This window comes from Piliocolobus tephrosceles, chromosome 9 (assembly GCF_002776525.5).
Source record: "Piliocolobus tephrosceles isolate RC106 chromosome 9, ASM277652v3, whole genome shotgun sequence".
NCBI lineage: Eukaryota > Metazoa > Chordata > Mammalia > Primates > Cercopithecidae > Piliocolobus > Piliocolobus tephrosceles.
In genome coordinates, this window is record NC_045442.1 from 75,443,683 (window position 1) to 75,462,076 (window position 18,394).

The 18,394-nt window shown below is 54.4% G+C and overlaps 1 protein-coding gene across 4 annotated transcripts in view; it reads left to right on the top strand.

Moving 5' to 3' along the window:
• ZMIZ1 (zinc finger MIZ-type containing 1) overlaps window positions 1-18,394 on the top strand; it is a 245,263-nt gene that overhangs the window by 57,263 nt on the left and 169,606 nt on the right. For all 4 annotated transcript variants that reach the window (XM_023204839.3, XM_023204838.3, XM_023204836.3 and 1 more), the window contains exon 3: window positions 14,970-15,064. The gene's annotated coding sequence lies outside the window, so the exon portion shown is untranslated. The remainder of the gene's footprint in view (window positions 1-14,969; window positions 15,065-18,394) is intronic.

Here is an 18,394-nt window from a genome sequence, read left to right on the forward strand (position 1 = left end):
GACCCTGGTATCCAACAGTGAATCTGCAGTTGAGCTGGGAGAACACAGCCCCAGGTACGGAGGTCTGAGTAGAGGTCACAGTCTCCAGTGCAGGGTTGCTAGGTAGGTGCAGCTCTTTCCTCATGCTGTAGGAGGCAGCCAGAGAAGACTGCCTGGTGGAGGGGGAAGGGGAATGGGGTTCCTATAGAGTGGAAGAGTAGGGTCTTCCTGGGGTCTCTGCACAACTTGGTGGCATGGGTCAGGACAGTCCAGCTGGGGACGAAGATTGATTCAGCCATAGCTGAGGCAGCCCCTGAGGGCCTTGAATGCTAGCCATGAACTTGCAGGGAGTGGGGAGCCAAAAGAAGCTGTAGGGCAGTGGCAGCTCCTTTGTGAGAGCTAGGAGGGCTGGCCTCAGCCTGCAAGCTGGGGCAAGGGTGAGGTGTGGTCCAGTCTAAGACTCAGTTCACCCAGGAACTGTGGTAGCAGGAAGAGCAGGGTTGGAGGCTTGTCTACTGGCCAGACCTTCATGCTCCACCACGGCCTCTTCAGCAAACCAGGCACCTCTGCTGGGCCAGGCGCTGGGGCTTTCTACCAAGAGGGAAAAGCCAGTCTTCTCAAATGCTGCAAGATAAAGCGACCGACGGTGGAGCCAGGTGCCACAATCTGCACACCTCCCCCAACCCCATCTTCCGTAGGCCTGACCTCAGCTCACAGCTTGGGGTGGACATTGCCCAGTGACATGGTGGGATCAGAGAGGCTCAGAGACCAACCCAGGGACACACAGCATCCCTTGTGGTGGGTACAGAAGCTAGAGCAGGTAGGCAGCTCTACTGGGTGGGTCGTTCTGGCAGGAGTGTGAGGTTGTAAAGAGTTTCCTGGGTGTTACTTACTGAGGGCGATTCTCCCTACCACTGATGTTTGCTCCCCTGGCTCTTTTTGAGCTCTGGAGTTTGTCTCTCTCTGGTTCATGAGCCACACACCCAGGCCACACATTGGGGTGGAGGACAGCCTTGCCCGTGCCCTGTGTTCCTAGGTCCGAAGCCTCAGTGACCTTGCAGCAAGTAATAGACACTGGGTGGGGCCACAAGCATGGCACCTTTACTGGAACAAAAGCAAACCCACAGCCTCTCTCATGTTGGGAGGAATGGTCTTTAGAAATCATTTTGCTCACCCCACTCGTGGCACAGATGAGGAAACTGAGGCCCAGAGATAGGAGGGCATGCCCCAAGGTAGCCAACATGGCGCTCCAGGCTATCAGCTGAGTGCAGGGCCACCCCAAACTGTGTAGGCTACATGGGGGGTGCAGAGGCTGGCTGGGGCAGGGGCCAGCAGCAGCAGCGATAGGAGCCTTCTATCTGCAGAAAGGCAGGACTGGCCCCAAGGGGCCAAGGAAGCTCTGGGGACCTGTGGAGAGCCACCAGAACTGGGCCTGAGAGCTGCGCGGGAACCCGCAGACCTGGCTCCGTGGAGCCGCATTTGTGTTCTGCCTCTTGCTGTGAGAGGTTTGCCACCGTGAGCGAGGGCTTACCCTGTCATCCATTTAGCCAGAGAGCCCCAGTGAGGCCAGGATTTGCAGGCCCAATGGTCAGGGCTAGGGGCAATGCCTGAGAGTCAGGGCCTAGTGTGAGGCTCACAAGGGGCAAGAGGGTGAGGAAGGAAAGTGGACTCGGGAAACCAGGGGCTGCCCTTTCCCTTATCAGCCTCCTCTGCCAAGGCTCAGCAGAGTGTCCAGCCGGCTCACCGTCTGGGAGGCCGCTGACCACAGGTAGCATGGCATTACCCAGGGCCAGGGTCTATGGACTCTGAAGGCCTCAGAGGTCAGGGAGAGCTTCTTGGAGGAGGTGAGTTGCCAGCTGAGCCCCAAAGAATGACCAGACTATGAGCCAAACTGAAAGCATTCCACGCAAAGGGAACAGCTGGGCCAAGACCCTGCAGCAGCCACACTGGGGCAGATAATGGGGGCTTTGTGGAGGCTGGGACTGCGCAGCAGCGAAAGAAATGAGGCTGGAGATGCCCCTGGGGGGCTGGAGACGGCAGAAGGAGGAAGGTTATATTTTGCTTCTAACTTGCTAAATGCCTCTGAGTAGGTCACTGCCCCACTTTTGTGCCTCAGTTTCCCTTGCATCTCCTCTGAGCTTCAGGCACCTGGGGAGCCACAGCAGGGAAGTGCCTCAGTGGAAGAATCCGCTTCTGGAGGCTGTGAACTAGTGCCGGGGATCTGAGCTCAGGGAAGTATGGGTTTCCCCAGCACCTTGGGGGACAACTAGCCCAGAAGGCTGCTGCTGGACCCAAGGCTTCTGCCCGGTGGAGGAGAGCTGACCTAAGATTTCTGGGATTTGCCAGGCTGGACCAGCCTGGGAGGATGAGGGAATAGTTCCCTAGGGCAGCCCCGACTATGTACTAAGGATCTGGGTCCCAAGATAAAATGAGAGATGAGTCCCCTCTCTTTTCTGTGACCAACTCCCTCCTTCCTCCTTCTGCCTTCTTCCCTCCTGCTGGGGACGGGGAGGGGACAGTATTCCTTCTCAAAGCTGCAGCCGGCTGATACCCTGATGCACAGGAAATGCCATGCCAGTGCCAGGCCTGCTGCCGGCACTCTGAGTGCCTGGGTCCCTCTCCAGGTGTGGCACCTCCCCATAGTCTTAGGCTCGGCCCGGTCTGTGTTTGCAGAGCCTCCACTGACCTGCAGCGGCCTCTGTCTCATGCCTCTCCTATCAGCAGAGCGCCAGCCATGGGCTTCTTGGACTCCAAGTTCCTGGGATTGCGCAAATACCCCCAGCAGTTTGTACAGCGGCCAGCTCAGGCCCCGTCAGCTCAGGATGGCCCAGGTTCCTGCTCGGGAAGTCCATTCTTTTCTGGAATAATAAAGCGGCTGCCCCACAGCAGGCGGTGGCAAGCTTCTCTTATCCTCACAACCCCTGACTCATGTCACCCTCATAACATCAAGTGGGCGGAGGGGGGCGGTGGCGTTTTCCAGAGAGGGAACTAGAGTCAGAAAAGAGAAGGCATGAGACTTGACCAGGGTCACACGGCCCAGCCAGGACTCCAGTCAGGCCCCTGGTCAGGCTTTTTGGACTGAGCCAGTGTTTCCTGTTCAGGGCCATGAGGCAGGTGAGTTGGGAGCAGGCCCTTTGCAGGAGCTGCTGGGGGCCAGCAGGAGAGGCCACCAGTCTCTGTCTTCCCTCTTTGGCTCCAGCTGCTTTAATTGGCCGTGGCTGCCAGTGGCGCTGACATTTACCTGGTGGGAAGGAGGGCCTCCTCCCTCTTGAATTGAGATGCTAAAAATAACTGGGCCCAGCTTCCCAGGGCCCCTGCTCAGCCAGCGCCTGCCTGCACCCTCAGCGACCTTTTTCCTGGGTGTTGGAAGCTAATTGCTTTGCAAGCATGCAGTTCCTTGTGCTGAGAACTTCCTAGGGATTGGGGCAGGAGGCATTGCATGCTCAGCTTCCAAGTCTGAAGAGGGGTCTCTGCAAGACCTCCCTCCCCTCCAGGTAGCAGGGTGATGGGCTCCTGCCTCAGGTCTCCCTCCCCCTTTTCTCCCTGGGTGCAGTACCTGTCCAGGTTGACTACTCCACCCCTGGGTGCTTGGGTGCCTTCTTTGAGCTGCCAGAGTTTCCCCTGGGCTCTAAGAGAGGGGTCTCTGCCCCTCCTTGGAGTTTTCTAATACTCACCTCTCCCTGCACCATACCATAGCACATTTCCAAGCCTCTCTCTTCTCATCTCGGAAATGGGCATGAATCTGACCTTGCAGTGTTGTTGCAGAATGAATCGCAGTGGGCAAAACATGCCTGACCAAGAGTGGAGTGCCTGGGGCCAGGAGGAGGCGCGTGCACATCGTGAGGCGTTCCTTTCTCTTGCTGTGTAAATAGACCCTGGAACCCAAATAAATTAGATTGATTGGACCAGAAGGGGAAGGTCTTGAAGACCCAGGCTGAGGATTAGGGACTCAGTCTCCCTGAAAACGGGGGATGCTTGCCCATCCCCACGGCACCTCCAGAGTGGCCTGCATGTTTGTTCATTTCTTGCCCTGGGTCAGTGTGACCAGAACCATTTTGACATTGGCCTACATTACCCGGGCTTTGGGGTCATTCCAGTGGAAAAAGAAGTGGTTTTCAGGGCTCTGTGCTTGGCAGGTGTGAGAGCCCGGGCATGCTTAACCCGTCCACAGCTCAATTTCCTCGTCTGAAAATGGGGATGATAATACTTCCTTCCCCATTAAGTATTGTAAGGGTTAGATTAGCAATATATGCACAGTACTTAGAAAGTCTGGTGCAGGGCAAGCACTTGGTATGTGTTAGCTGGTACTCATGGTAGTAAGAATAGTCTAGCAGTTGGGAGTAGTAACAGCGGCCACCTGCCGTTTGTTTAATGATTTTTATCAGATGCTGTGCCGGATGCTAAGCACTTTACATACATTATTTAATGTCCCTCTCCCCCACCTCCCAGCAACCATATACAAGGTACTGTTATAAGCTCTACGTTCCAGATGAGGAAACTGAGACGCAGAGAGTGATTGAACTGAAAACCAGCATCAGCCCCACTAGGGTGGCCATCCAGATTGCCTGGGACCATCCTGGTTCTAGCATGGAAAGTTCTGTGTCCCAGAAACCTGTCACTTGTGGGCAAAACAGGATGGTTGACCACCCAAGGCCTGCCTGAGTCCACTGGCCCCACTCCAAAGCCCACAAGATCCTCTCCTTGGCTTAGAGGCTTGCTGGTGCAGTTGCTTGGCCCCTTTCCACAACTCATAGACCCCTCCCCCAGCCAGATTGTGCCTGCCCATCCCCCAAGACCTGGCTCCAGTCTCCTCTCCAGCTTCCTGTCTTCCCTCCCCTCTGCCAGCAGGAGGGGCATGACTCATGCCTGGTGGGCTCTTTGCTCAAGGCTGTGACTGCAGTTGTCTGGTGGACTCTGAGCTGCCCCTCACCAGGCTTCAGTCTCTCCATTTGCACTGAGGGCTTTGGTGGCTTTGCTGCCAGCTTTCCAGAGACGTTCAGGAAACCTCTTCCTTGAAAGAGGGAGGGCAGAGCGAGCCCCTGCCCCCAGCCCTGGCCTGGGCAGTTGGGAGGGATCGCACTGGCCCTTCCGGTGCATTGATGGAGTGCACTGCTGACAAAAGAGAAAGGTCAGCAGGGGGACAGAGCGGAGTTGGTGGTGGCCTGCTGGCCTGCAGTACCCTCCCCCAAGTCAGGGCTTCCTGGGGGAGGGGTGCAGTGCTCCCTGGGCTCTGGGTCAATTCATATTGATGCAGGCAGCTGCTGGCTCAGCAAAGCTGGGTCTCCAAGCCCCCAGAGGGCTGCGGGGAGAAGTCTGGGTCATCCTTGACACCTCACTTTCCCTGACCCCCACCTCCAACAGTCAATTAGGCCCCCTTAGCCGTCTCTGGATCTGTGACCCTCTCACCATCCCAGCCCTGCTGGGGACCATCTTCCTGCTTCTGAATCCCTGAGTCCTTCCCAGCTGTCTCTGGCTTCCCCCATCACCATGCATAAAGTCAGAATTTTGAGGCTGACATTAAGGCCCTTCCTGAGCTCAGAAAGATTGCCCAGAGCTACCCAGGCCTTCTCTGATATCAGCCTGCTTGTGCCCTCCACCCTCCGACCCCAAGGTCATGTGAAGGGTCTGGGGACACCCTGAGTGCCAGGCCGAGCACTGTCCAGTCAACACTCCAACCCTACCCAGTATGCAGGGCTGAGCCTGCAGCAGAGCTGCAGCCAGGTGCCAAATGGATGCAGTGCCCCCTCCGTGCCCTTCTCAGACTCCCCCTTGAGCTGCCGCCATGCAGTTGCCCAGTGGATCTCATGCCCCAGCTCCCAGAGGGCAGGAGTTATCTGTCTCCCCAGCACATCGGCCAAGGTCCGGTGATGGCAGGAAAGCGCCATGGTTGGTACATAGGCGCTGGGGTCATAATATGAGGGTCCGATTCCGGCTCTGTCACTGACTAACCGTGTGACCTTGGGCAGTCACTTAACCTCTCGGTGCTTCAATGACATCATTTGTGAAATGTGGGTATTAATGTTCCCTCCTTCACAGGATAGTGGGATTCAATGAAGTGACACTTATAAAGTGTTCGCAGGGTCCCAGAACATTTTAAGGGTCAATAAAGTGAGCTCCCATCAGTCATCATCAGGCAGGTACTCCATCTATGAAATGAGCACTGTCTTCCAAATGGGGCCCTCTTAGTTCTTTGAAGGGTCCGTGCATTTTTGCCTGGACTGTTCTCTCTTTGTCTTCCTCCTGCCCTGGCATCCCACCGTACCCCCGCCTGACATCTCCTGAGACCCCAGGAAGCCAGCCTGCCCTAGCCTCGCATTCTGGCCTAATCCACCCCATCGCCATGAAATGCCTTCAGGCTATGGCCAGGAATTCTTCCCGTGTCCCCTACAGCCCTGCACAGGTGCTTGGACCACAGTGGATGCCTAATAAGAATTTGTTGGGTTGAACCAATATTCACCAAGCAAAGTCACCTCCAAGAACAATGCAGCAATGACCAGCCAGGCCTCTGGGCCCATCCACAGCCCACTGAGGACGTTTCTGAGACCAGTCCTGAGCTGCTTTGTGCAGGCGAACAGCATGTGTCCACTCGGGCTTCCTCAGTGGCGGGGACTTGGGGACAGGTGGGGGTGGCACTGGGGCTCAGCAGCCACACTGGAAGGTTTCTCAGGGGGTTCATCTCCCTGTTCTCTGAGCTGTCTTGCCTGTTTTGTTTGCCTCGGTCCCTTCCCCACCCCCACAGTTCTCTGTTAAATTGTGTTATTATATTTAAACAAATCAATTCCATTGCAGAGTTTTTCCTGTCCTAATGATGAGTTTGCAGCACAAATGCCATTGATTTCTCACAGCCCTGAAAACCAGTTGATGAATAGCACCAGGCTTGTCTTTGGAGAGGCACTTAGAGCAGCTCTGCATGGCCCCCTCTGCTTCTCCCCTGTGCTGTCCCCCACATTCAGGACCCCACCCCCACCCCACACTCCACTGCCTCCTGAGTTGGGGCTGAAGTCGTGTGATATAGGGAGATCCTCCGTGCCGGCCAGGGCGGGAATGTCATGGCAAGGGCCCGGCCCCATTCTGGTGGAACCATCATAGTGGAGATTTGTATTGATTTTGGCCAAAGGCAGGAGCGCAACTTACAGAGCAGAGAAGTGGTGCGGTGTGATCTTTGTCTTCCCTTACAAGTTCAGAGCGCGTTCCTGAGAGTGATGGCAGATAGCAGCTCAGACACCATTTCTAGACCTTGCTGGGGCTGCTGAAAGACCTTTGAGCACTGCTGTTTTAAAGGGAGACTCCGGAGGTTTGAGAGCTGTCTGCGCTGGGGAGTGCAAAACTTCCCTTTGTGAAATCCTTCAGAACCTGCAGTGTTCAAAGTCACGGTTAAACCACTACCCAGGGCTTTGACTTTCAGATCACTGCCACGTGCATGGGCTTCTCTGAGCTTTCTTATGACCCCGGGGTTTGGGTGGGCAGGTAATATTGTTCCCATTTCGAGGCCGGCAGATTGAGTCAGGGTAGTCACTGGAGAGAGGGAAGGGCTGCTTGTCCACTCCAAGTCCTGAATGCAGCAGCGGCTCCCATGTCTCCTCCTGCAAGGGTAATACATGACAGGGAAACTACTCTGATCACCAGCCTTTTTGACCCGGCTTTCTGTCTGTCTGAGCTCAGGTCCTCGTGCAGGTGTCTCCACTCAGCTGCTGCCTGCAGCATACCACATAACAGAAAACTCCTGTTAGGCTGGAGTGAGGCAGGAGGGAGCAGCAAGGACTGTGGCATTCTGGAGAGTGCCTGCCCCACCTAAATTCCTAAAAGTTTGGACAACCCATGCCCGTAAAAGTATACTACATGGGATGGGACTGGGGGCCAAATCTGCTGCCTCTCCCCTATTCTAATTCAAGCCTTTGTTTTGGAGACTAGAATGTGTGGCCCAGAATTGGAAATGGCTCTTCAAGGTCACAGCACAGAGCAGTGGTGTGCTGGGGTTTGGGTCTGGAAGAAGGCGATGAGGCCCCACAGACCGTGCTCTCTCCCCTCCCTCAGGCTTGGCGAGGCAGTGGGGTGGGGACAGGGCCAGGGACTATGTTCTAGGGAAGACAGGCCCCTCACCTCGGACACCCAGGGGTGGCTCAGCAGGCCCCACTTCCCTTTTTTCTCCCTTCCCCCTTCCCTCCCACGCAGACAGACCTCCTGTCCCTGTAATCAGGTTACCCTCCTGCTCCGATGAGCTGGACCAGCTGCCTCTTAATGGCCTGTCGACCTGGCCCCCTCGCTGGCTCTGGGGTGGGGGAGGGGAAGCTAAGACAAGAACTGTTGGTGGAAAGAGGCTGTCCACTTCCTTGATTCAGACCTTTCCACAGCTTCTAGGATAACGTCCAAGCCCTTAGAATGGCATCCAAGACCCTACTTGCTTCTCCAGCGCCCACCTCCGGTACACTCTTTTCCTGCAGTCACATGATGCTGTTTCCTGCCTCCCTGCCTTTTCACATGCAGGTCCTTTGGCTACTTCCCACCTTCTCAGAAAACTCCTGTGCATCCTTCAAAACCCAATTTGTGCCTCTTCCTGGGGACTGCTTCCTCTGAGCTCCTGCCTGTGTACTCTCACAGCATTGGGTGCTCTGCTGGTCTGGAAATTATTCCCACTGTGTTGGCCTCCATTATTCCTGGATCTGGTTTCTCCCGAGTTCAGGGAGGAAAGGAAGAATATTCCCTTCCCTCTGCACCGCAGGGGTACAGCACAGAGAAGTGCTCAGTGAAAGTATAGGGCCAGCAAAGAAGAGAGAAGTAGGGACCAGGGAAGAGAAAGAGACAAGAGTATAAAAACAGCTGCTCCCAGCCCCTCACACTGCCCTAGCCTGCTTCCTGCCAGGGAGGCCATTCCCAGCAACGCATGCCTGGCCTGAAATAGACATATGGGGGCCTTGGTAGTGCATTTTCATAGCTCAACACTAAGCAACCTCCTCCCCATATTCCTTGGGCACTGAAGCTCCCTCTCTTCCCAGGGCCTTGCCTCTGCAGCCAAGACCCCTCCTCCAGCAGTGCCCAGACCTCGCCCCTCTGTTCCTGTTAACTTTGTTTTATAAATAAATCATATAAATAGGCTCCTCTGATTCCTTGGAGCATGCAGTGTTTAAGGACTGGGGCACTGCCGCAGGCATAATTGTACTACCGAATCCATCAGCTGCCTAATTACCATTCATTTTGCATTTATTTCTGCTAATTAAAAAGAGAGAAACTCCTAACAACTTTTACGTAAATACTATATTTGTTCTATGTAAAGATGGGATGCTAATTTGCTGGTGATTAGCTGATTATCGGATTTTATAGCTGTCACACAGGATGGCCCTGTCTCCCATTTGCACCCCAGACACCACTTGAGGCCCCTGATCAGATATGGGAGGAAGGAGTCAAGGGAGGCCCACCTGGGGGTTTCAAGGGCCTATATGAAGCCCAGGGTCACCAGGAGCACCATACGCCACTTGGGCTTGGGGCAGGGTAGGTGGAAGGTGCTGCAGTCTGATTGGTGGAGCTGGGAGGAACCTCTGGCTCACTCACTGCTTCTGTATAGATGGAGAGACTGAGACCCAGAGAGGCCTAGCACCTCCCAGCAAAACAGTGACCAGGGACAGAGTCAGACTGCTATTCTAGACTGGACTCCAGTGCCCATCCCACTGTAGTATACTATTGTCAGGAGGAATTTGCAGGGAGGTGGCTGCATCTGCTGCTGAAGAACTATGAGGACCGAACTCCAACCCATGCGGAGGAAACGGGCACTTAGCCCATGGCCCAAACCGAACCCTCTGTGTACCCTTCTGAAAACCTCCACCTCCTTCTACTTCCCTGGGAAGCCCTGGGCTCTGCTCCACGGTACCCTGACCACACTTAGCAAGGCTTTCTCCCAGCCTGGATCGAGACTTCCCCGGGACTGGCCTTGCCCTCCGTGGGCTATCCAGACACATGTGAATTTCAAATTTTAACATTATGTGTGTATGTTCACGTAACTAAGGAAAAAAATATAATTAGTACATCAAACCCATGATTTCACAGATCATAGTGTTTTTGATGAGGCCAAGTAAAAAAAAAAAAGTAATTGGTTTAAAGTTATTTAAATAGTTAAATACTGTTTTGTTTGTTTGTTTTTGTTTTTGAGATGGAGTTTCGCTCTTGTTGCCCAGGCTGGTGCTATCTTGGCTCACTGCAACCTCCACCTCCCAGGTTCAAGTGATTCTCCTGTCTCAGCCTCCTGAGTAGGTGGTGTGACAGGCATGCGCCACCACACCCAGCTAATTTTGTATTTTTGATAGAGAAGTGGTTTCACCATGTTGGTCAGGCTGGTCTCGAACTCCTGACCTCAGGTGATCTGCCCACCTTGGCCTCCCAAAGTGCTAGGATTATAGGCATGAGCCACTGCACCTGATCAATACATTTTTAAGTACATAAAGAATTAAGATGGAACATGGACACGGCTTACAGTACCTAATAACTGAAGGTGGGTTATTTGATAACTTGAGGGGGGTCTGAGAAGACCAGGTCAGAAGGCCAGGCAGTTGAGGTCAGGGTCAGCAGTGACCTGGGGCAGGGTGGGCCAGGTCTGCAGCCACCACTGCCCCATCCCATGACTGGGCAGAAGGTGCCCTAATATTGTGCCCTTCTCTTCCCAGCCCTGCAGTTGGTCAGAAATAACCCATAAGAGAGCAGTCGTTTGTCCCCCCAGAGGTAGTTTCACTGGGACTCTGTTGGGGGAGGCCAGGAGATTGGACACTACCCCATTTCCCACCAAGCCATTAGTTGCGAGTGTGTCACTTCACGTGGACATGCGGTGCACCTGTTTTCCCTGGCATTGCGAGGTAAGACACTGACTGGCCCCTGCTCTCTTTCTTCCTGGCCGATCTGAAAATGCCCAGTTGCCAAGTTAAAGGGATAACAGCTTTGACAAGACCAGGTGTTGTCTGGGTGGCCAGAGAGCTAAGGGTCAGGGTCAGTGTGGCCCATTGGAAATCCCCAAGGCTTTGGGGTCCAAGGACCAGGGTTCCAGGCCTGGCTGCTGCTTCCCGGAGCTTCAGTCTCCTCCTCTGTAAGATGGAGACAGTTGTGCTGAAAGGGTTCTGAGAGTCACGTGCAAAGTGTCCCTCAGAGGAAGACTCAGTACAGCCGGCGGTGAGCCCAGTTCCAGGGGCCCCCTCAGCCGCCACTGTGTCTGTGCCGCCAGAGATCTCCCGCTCATCAGCCCTTTATCACCCTGTACACAATCAGGGGAAGCCTGGAAGGCCACTGGGGCTGAGGGCAGATGGAAAACAAAGAGAGAAGACAAAGGCACTGCTCCTAGGGGCCAAAAGGCACCTGCCTCCTCCCCCAGGCCTGGCCTTGGCCACCCTTGCCCTCCAGGACCTGCCCCGCCCCTCCAGAAGCATAGTCTCAGAACTCATATAGGGTCACCACTCTCAGGGGACCCTCAGGAAGTCACTCCTTTCCAGGCCACCTTCGCGTATCCGTAAAATGAGAGAATTGGACAACAGGCCATGTGACCTTTGGCAAACCTTCCCCCTCTCCCCACCCTCCAGGGTCTCCTTGAGGCAGGCCCAGCCCTTCTCTAGGCTTCCCCAGCCTGTCCCAGGAAGTCAAGACGGTGCCCACTTCTGCCTGTGGGGAGGACCCCAGCCCTGCCTTGAGCAGAGTGAGGTAAGCAGGAGGCTTCTGTTTCCTGCCTAGATGTTAGGACGTGCTGAGTGCTCAGTGCGTCTGTGTAGAATGAATGAATGATTTCATCAGAAGGAGGCCCACTCAGTGTCAGCCCTAGGTTGCTGCTGCCGTTGAAGCCTCTTGGGGAAGGAGACCCTTCTGGCCCTTGAGGGAGGTGGAGAGAAGTGGTGAAGGGCTGGCAGTGGCATCCGTGCCAGGCTGTCTGGCTTCACATCTTGGTTGTGTGACCTTGGACTGGTTTCTTAACCTCTCTGTTTCCTCATCTGTTAAAAATGGGTACAATACCTACCTCATAGGTTGTGGTAAGATTAAATGGATTAATTTACATAAAGTGCTTAGAACAGTACAGCTAAAGGTTAAATATCACTATCCATTTCATCACTCTTACTATGGTTAGAGGGAGGCTTGCAGGGAAGCACATGAAGATGAGGCATCCTGGCCTCTCCTGTGCACAGCCTTGGTGAAGCCTGGGAATTGCTGGGAGCTATAGAGTGTTCTAGGTGGGAGGGGCAGCAGTTTGCAAACAGGAACGTTTCTATGTAAGTATTTCTGGGAAACTGTTAAAACAGGGGCCTCATGAGAAAGGGGCATGAATTCCTAAGATTCTAGAAATTTGTTGTGATTTCTTTTCTGATTCTAAATATATATTTGTAATTTTGAATCATTTTTAAAACAGGGCCTCCAAAATTGTATAAGCCTCAGGCCCTGCAGCCTGAGCATTCCTGATTGTTTCTGTTACTATGATTGTATTTCTGTGGCCCAGCCCTGTGCTGCCCACCTCGGTGGCCCTCGCAGGATGGCCCAGCCTTAGGGTCCCAGGGACCTGTCTTCTCACCCTGTGGACAGCGGTGTTATGTGCAGGCTGGTCTCTGAGCTGTGGTCTACACTTCACACCCCAGATGGAGGGAGCCCTGAGGGGGCAGACAAAGGAAAATGGGTCCCTCACAGAAGGTCTCTGAAGGAGTCTTCCCTGCATATGCAGGACACAGAGCCCTGTGCCCAGAGACTTGGTGACCAGCCCTGCTGCCCCCACACACCACGAACCAGGTGTGGCAGGCCGAGCCCCTCTCCCTTCCCACTCACCATCGGTGTGTGCCCTGGTGGGCAGGCAGTGGCGGGTGGGGCCGTGGGAAGCGGGCTGGTGAGTTGGAACCGTCACCCCTATGGCGGTCGTTGAGTGACTGGCTGTGCGCCAAGCTTCAGGTTCCTGCCGGGTGCAGACCCAGAATGGTCTCAGCCCTCTGGGAGCTCTCCCGGTAACTGGGACCACAAGATTTGCACCTGGAAGGGCAAGGGGTGAGCAGTGGAAGGCTGTACTAGACCCATCTCTCTCCAAGAGGAGGCCGGAGAGCCCAGAGGTCATGAGGGCTGGACCCTGGGGGAGGACCTCCGAGAGGAGGGGCCCTTGGCTGGGGGAGCTCCCAGGGTGGGCATTGTGGGCCCTGGCGCCTCTGCTGGCAGCAGGGCCTCTCAGCCCAGGCTCTGACAGGGACATTTATAACTCACAGCTGTGCGGTCCTGGACCCAACTGACTGTGGTAAACCGATCTGGCTTCAGGAAGTCCCGTCCCGAGGCCACTCCCCATCCCGACCCCCACACTCTCCTTCACCTCCTGACACCCACATCCTGTTCTCAGCGGGAGGGGCAGGCAGCGGGCACCAGGCCAGGGGCCCAGCCAGGGTCTCCAACCTGTGGGCAGAGTGGGAGAGGACGGAGAGCAGCAGTGAGGCCCCAGTGCTGCTGGGTGCCCACTATTGCCAGCCTCCTCTCAAAGCACACACAAGGAGGCAGAGGCCCAGAGGCAGTGCAAGGCCCCCAGGAGCCCACAGGGTCAGAGCGGCAAGAGCACAGGTTGTAGGGCTCAGGGGCACGTTCTGCGCTTCCAGATCTACCTATACCTAGAGGGGATTCGCCTTCTGGCCCCTGTGGATGACCCACCCAGCCAAAAGGAGCCTGATGGGAGGGACAGAGTGAACTAGAGACCAAAGAGAATGCTGGGAAAGACACCATTTTGGGCCCTGGGCCTTGGCCTGGTCCTCCTTTGGGACACCTCGTCCCCAAGATGCCTCGTGCTCATCGACCTAGATCCTCCCAGCCTAGTTCAAGTGTGGGGCCAAAAATGGTCTCGCCCAGTGCTAGAAAGAGAGACAGTACTAAAGGCTGCAGCACACCATAGCTCTGACCCCTTACATTCCTTGGCCTGATACGCTGACCAGTTCCTGGGCTCCACCAACCAGCCCGCCCCTCCTCCATGCCTCTCCCTCTCCTTCTGCACAACATAAGGGTTGATAGACAGTAGGGAGTTTGCCAAAGCTTGGCCCATGTAACTCTGGTAATCTACAGCAAGATTCTAGAATTAGATATTACCCAAAGGGACATATATTTTTGTTTTCCTAGTTACAATTTATTAAAGTGTATCAGAAATATATAACTAGCCTATCAAATCAATTATTTCAAGAGCATGATTGCTTTGGACAAGGCCAGATTTATTGGAGCTTAAAAAAAAGTGAGTAGAAGGTGAACATTAAATTAAGTCATCACACAGGTAGAACTCAGCTCAGACCAAGAATCCTAAAGAGCGTGGAGGAAGAGCTGAAGTTGGGGGAGCACAATCCAAGTCATCCCCAGGGCTCTTTCCTGCTTTAAACTCTGCATCTGGGCCCCCTCTCCCAGTGATAAGCAAAACAGGCCGCCCTGAACCTTGTAGGAGGGGCGAGGGAGTGAGCTGGTTTTCCCGAGGAGGTGCGTACACACATAAAATGGCTCCAAGTGTTGGTCAGGGATCTGGTGAGCAATTCATAATGAGGAAAGAATTCAGGCAGGGGTCACAGAGTGGCTTTGGAAGTGGCTGCCGGCCGGCCGTGTGAGATAATTCCCCGAAGCCAGGCACGGCGCAGAGAGGAGGCCACGGCAAGGGCTTTGTACACCCGGCTAAAAATACCCCCGACAGCTTCTCCCTGTCACCCTGCCTGGGGGCTGCACAGGAAAGTGATGCTGTTCTGCTTTTCTTGCTAAGAAGAGAAAGACAGCACAAAGTCCCCAGTCCCAGAAGAAACAAAACTTATATTTATATATTTTTCGAAATCCCACTAGAAGGAATTGGCTTGCTGGTTGGAGTGCGGCTGGGCGGAGAAGACACAGCCAACTCTGATAAATCAGGCATCCCGGGGTGTGCTTAAGTGACCCAAGAGGCCACTGAGATTAGCTCGGCAGCAGGGACAGAGGTGGGAGGGGAGTGGACGGCTGTCTGCACACCGGCCTGCTCTCACACACGTCCCATCTCTCCCCTATGTACCCAGGAGGAAGAGGAGGAGGCCCATTGGTGTCGGACCAATGCTGCAAGGGGTGTGAGGAGAGGAGCTGCTGTTTTCACTGAGCTGCCGTACCCCAAAAGGTAACACCAGCCCCCGATGCCCAGACCATACCATCACCTAAGCCTGGCCAGGGGCAAGCTCTAGCAATCTGGAAGTGCTGTGGCTGGACCAGAGCTGAGGGTTTTCAGCTGCTTCTCCCTGCCTTTCCTGGGCCTGGCTGCAGGGCCTCTCTGTAACTCCTCGTGTGGTGCTCATACTGCCAGAAAAGCCTTCTGGGTGTCAGTTTGTCTGTCTCCAAAATGGGGCACCGGGCTCAGGTCCTACACTTACCTCAGTTCTCAAGGAGTCTGTGAGTCAGTTATGTCTGATTTGGTTGAGCCATCTTAGCAGCCTGGCTCAGCTGGAACTCTAGGACTGTAGCCAGGGGTCCCAGCCCTTGTGGATGTGGGATTGATTCTAAGGCTATGAGGTCCACAGTGCCATGTGGGGCTTGAGAAGAGAGGATTTTCCAGAGCAGACCTGGCTGGAGATGTGCTCCGCTGGGGATGTGGCTGTGGTCTCCTTTGTGGCAGCATTCAAAATTCCAAAGTTCTCCCTGTCAGCTCTGGGCAAGAATTATTATCTGCATTTTCAGACCACGAGAACAAAGCACAGGGAAGTTAATGGTGCCTGCCAGGGATCACACAGTGAGCTCTGGCCGCACCACAGCAACTTGGCTTCATCCTATTTGCCATTCCAGCTTCTGTGCTTTTACTTTGACCATACTGTACTCATCCTCTCAAGAGAAGTTCTGCTTTTGAGGCCAAGCAACCACTAGTCTGTATTGTGTGCCTGTGAGTCCCATCCCTCCATCCACCCGTCATCCATCCACTTACCTCTCCATCTCTCCATCCATCCCTCTTTCTGTCCATCCACACTCATCCACCCATTCATCTCTCCACCACCCATCCATCCTTCCATCCACCTACTTACCCACCCATTCCCCCATCCACTCAGCTGTTCATCCACCCATCTATTTACTCTTTGATTCACTCATCAAATATTCATGGACTCTCACACCAGGCCAGGCCTGCATTAGGGGTTGGGGTTTTTGTTTTTGTTTTTGTTTTTTTAGGCAGGGTCTCATTCTGTCACCCAGGTTGGAGTGCAGCGACATGAACGTGATTCACTGTAGCCTCGACCTTCCAGGCTCAAGCAGTTCTCCCACCTTAGCCTCTGATGTAGCTGGGACCACAGGCATGTACCACCATACCCAGCTGATTTTTAACTTTTTGTGGAAACAGGGTCTCACTTTGTTGCCCAGGGGTGGGTTTTGAAGACGGAGCCAATCTAGCCCTGCCCTGAGAGGGTGTGGTGTGCAATGGAGTCCGACTCAGATCCCAGAGCCAGACTGAGTTCCATAAGGCAGTGCTCAAAGCCTGTGTGGTGACCATGACTACACAGGGGAGGGGGGTGGGAGGACATGGCTGATTCTGCAGGCAGACATTCGGGGAGGAGGAGGCGGCATTGCTCATGCATTCATTCCCCAGGTGTTTACCGAGAAAGTCTGTCAGGAACTCTTTAAGTTTCGGAGCTATAGCAGGGAATAAAGCAGACAAAACTCCCTGCCCTTGTGGCACTTGTACTCTCATGAGGAGGCACGGACAATAAATACCTAAAAAGTGAATGGATCAGGTGATGCTAAGTTTGAAGAAGACAAATTTGGCCAGGTAGGAGCACAGAGTCTACAGTGTAAAGTATTCTTTCACAAGGCAAGGAAAGCTTCTTTTTTTTTTTTTTTGTGACAGGCTCTCACTCTGTCACTGTAACCTCGACCTCCCAAGCTGGAGTGATTCTCCCACCTCAGCCTCCTGAGTAGCTGGGACTGCAGGCACACAGCACCATGCCTGGCTAATTTGTGTACTTTTGGTAGAGATGGGGTTTCGCCATGTTGCCCAGACTGGTCTCGAACTCCTGGACTTAAGTGATCCACCTGCCTCAGCCTCCCAAAGTTCTGGGATTACAGGTGTGAACCACTCCGCCTGGCCCAAGAAAGCCTTCTGTTAAGTTGGCCATTTAACAGATACCTGAATGCAGCCAGGGAGTCTGCAGGGGTGTATCTGACCTATTCAAAGAAATACAAGTAATCCAGTGTGGCCAGGAGGATGTCAGGATAGGAGGTGAAGTCAGAGAGATCATGGAGGACCCACTTGTGTAGGCGGACAAGCGTGGAACAGAGAGATACGTGGGAAACTGTTGCCCACATCCAGGTAGAGGTGATGGGAACGGGGACAGAGGGGTAGTGGAGGAAGAGGTGGGAAGCCATTGAAGGCTGAAGGCAGGCTCGCTAGTGGATTAGAGGTGGAGGATTTAAAAAGATGGGGACAGTCAAGGAAGGCCCTTGGGTTTGGGACAGGAGCCAGTGGTAGAAGGGAGGTGGTTATTTGCTCAGCCAGGGGCAGTGGCCGGGGAGGGCTGCGTGAAGCTGAGGAGTTCTGTTTCAGACACATTGGATTTGAGATGCCTTTGAGACGTTCAAGTGGAAAGATTGAGTGGGCAGCTGGATATATGAGTCTGAAAGGCAGAGAGAGGTCCCGGCCTAGAGATATAAATTTGGGAGTTGTCGTGGATTGATGGTGTTGCAAGTCGTGAGGCAGATGAGATCACTTGAGAAGTGTGCGGCGCTTGAGAGGGTCAGGAGCCTGAGTGTGAGTCACGGGGCACCCAGCCCTTTGGGGAGTGAGGGTGGGGAAGGGGTCTGCAGAGGAGCTGGAGAAGGTGCAGCCAGGGAGGGGAACCGAAAGCAGGCTCTGAGTAGACAAGCAAGACTCTGCTGGGCAGTGCGTGGAAAGGACTTTGTATGCTGCAGTGGGAACAGCCTACACAAAGGCTCAGAGGCCGCAGTAAACCAGCCATATTTGGAGAGGGCTGATGGAGAGGGAGGAGAGACCACACCGCCTTACTGCCCACACTTGGCCACACAGGAGCTAGGGACTGTGGGCGAGCGCATGCCCAGGCCCTCCCTGTCACCCTGGCCGGCACTCCCTGACCCCGGCTGAGCGTCTCGCCCTGATGTCTGTCCACTTTTGCACTTTCTTCAGCTAGCACTGCGGACCTCCTTCCTGCTTTCTGGGGCTCCTCCCCCTTGTCCAAAAACACGGAGCTCCAGGTGGCAGCTCACGTGCTGCCCATGGGGGAGAGGCACTCAGCAGCTCCCTATTGAGCATCGTGTCAATCTTTTATCCTAAAAGCCGTGAACCTTCCCGGGCCACGAGTGTGTGTCGGAGCGCCTGCTCCCGGTTAGGGGAGGGAGCTCTCTGCCTTTGGTGGGCAATCATGTACATGCGTGTCAGTGTTGTATCACTTCATTCTTTCTCCATCTCTGTCTCTCTCTTTCTCAGCCTCTACTGCAAACATCAGCAGTGCCCCCT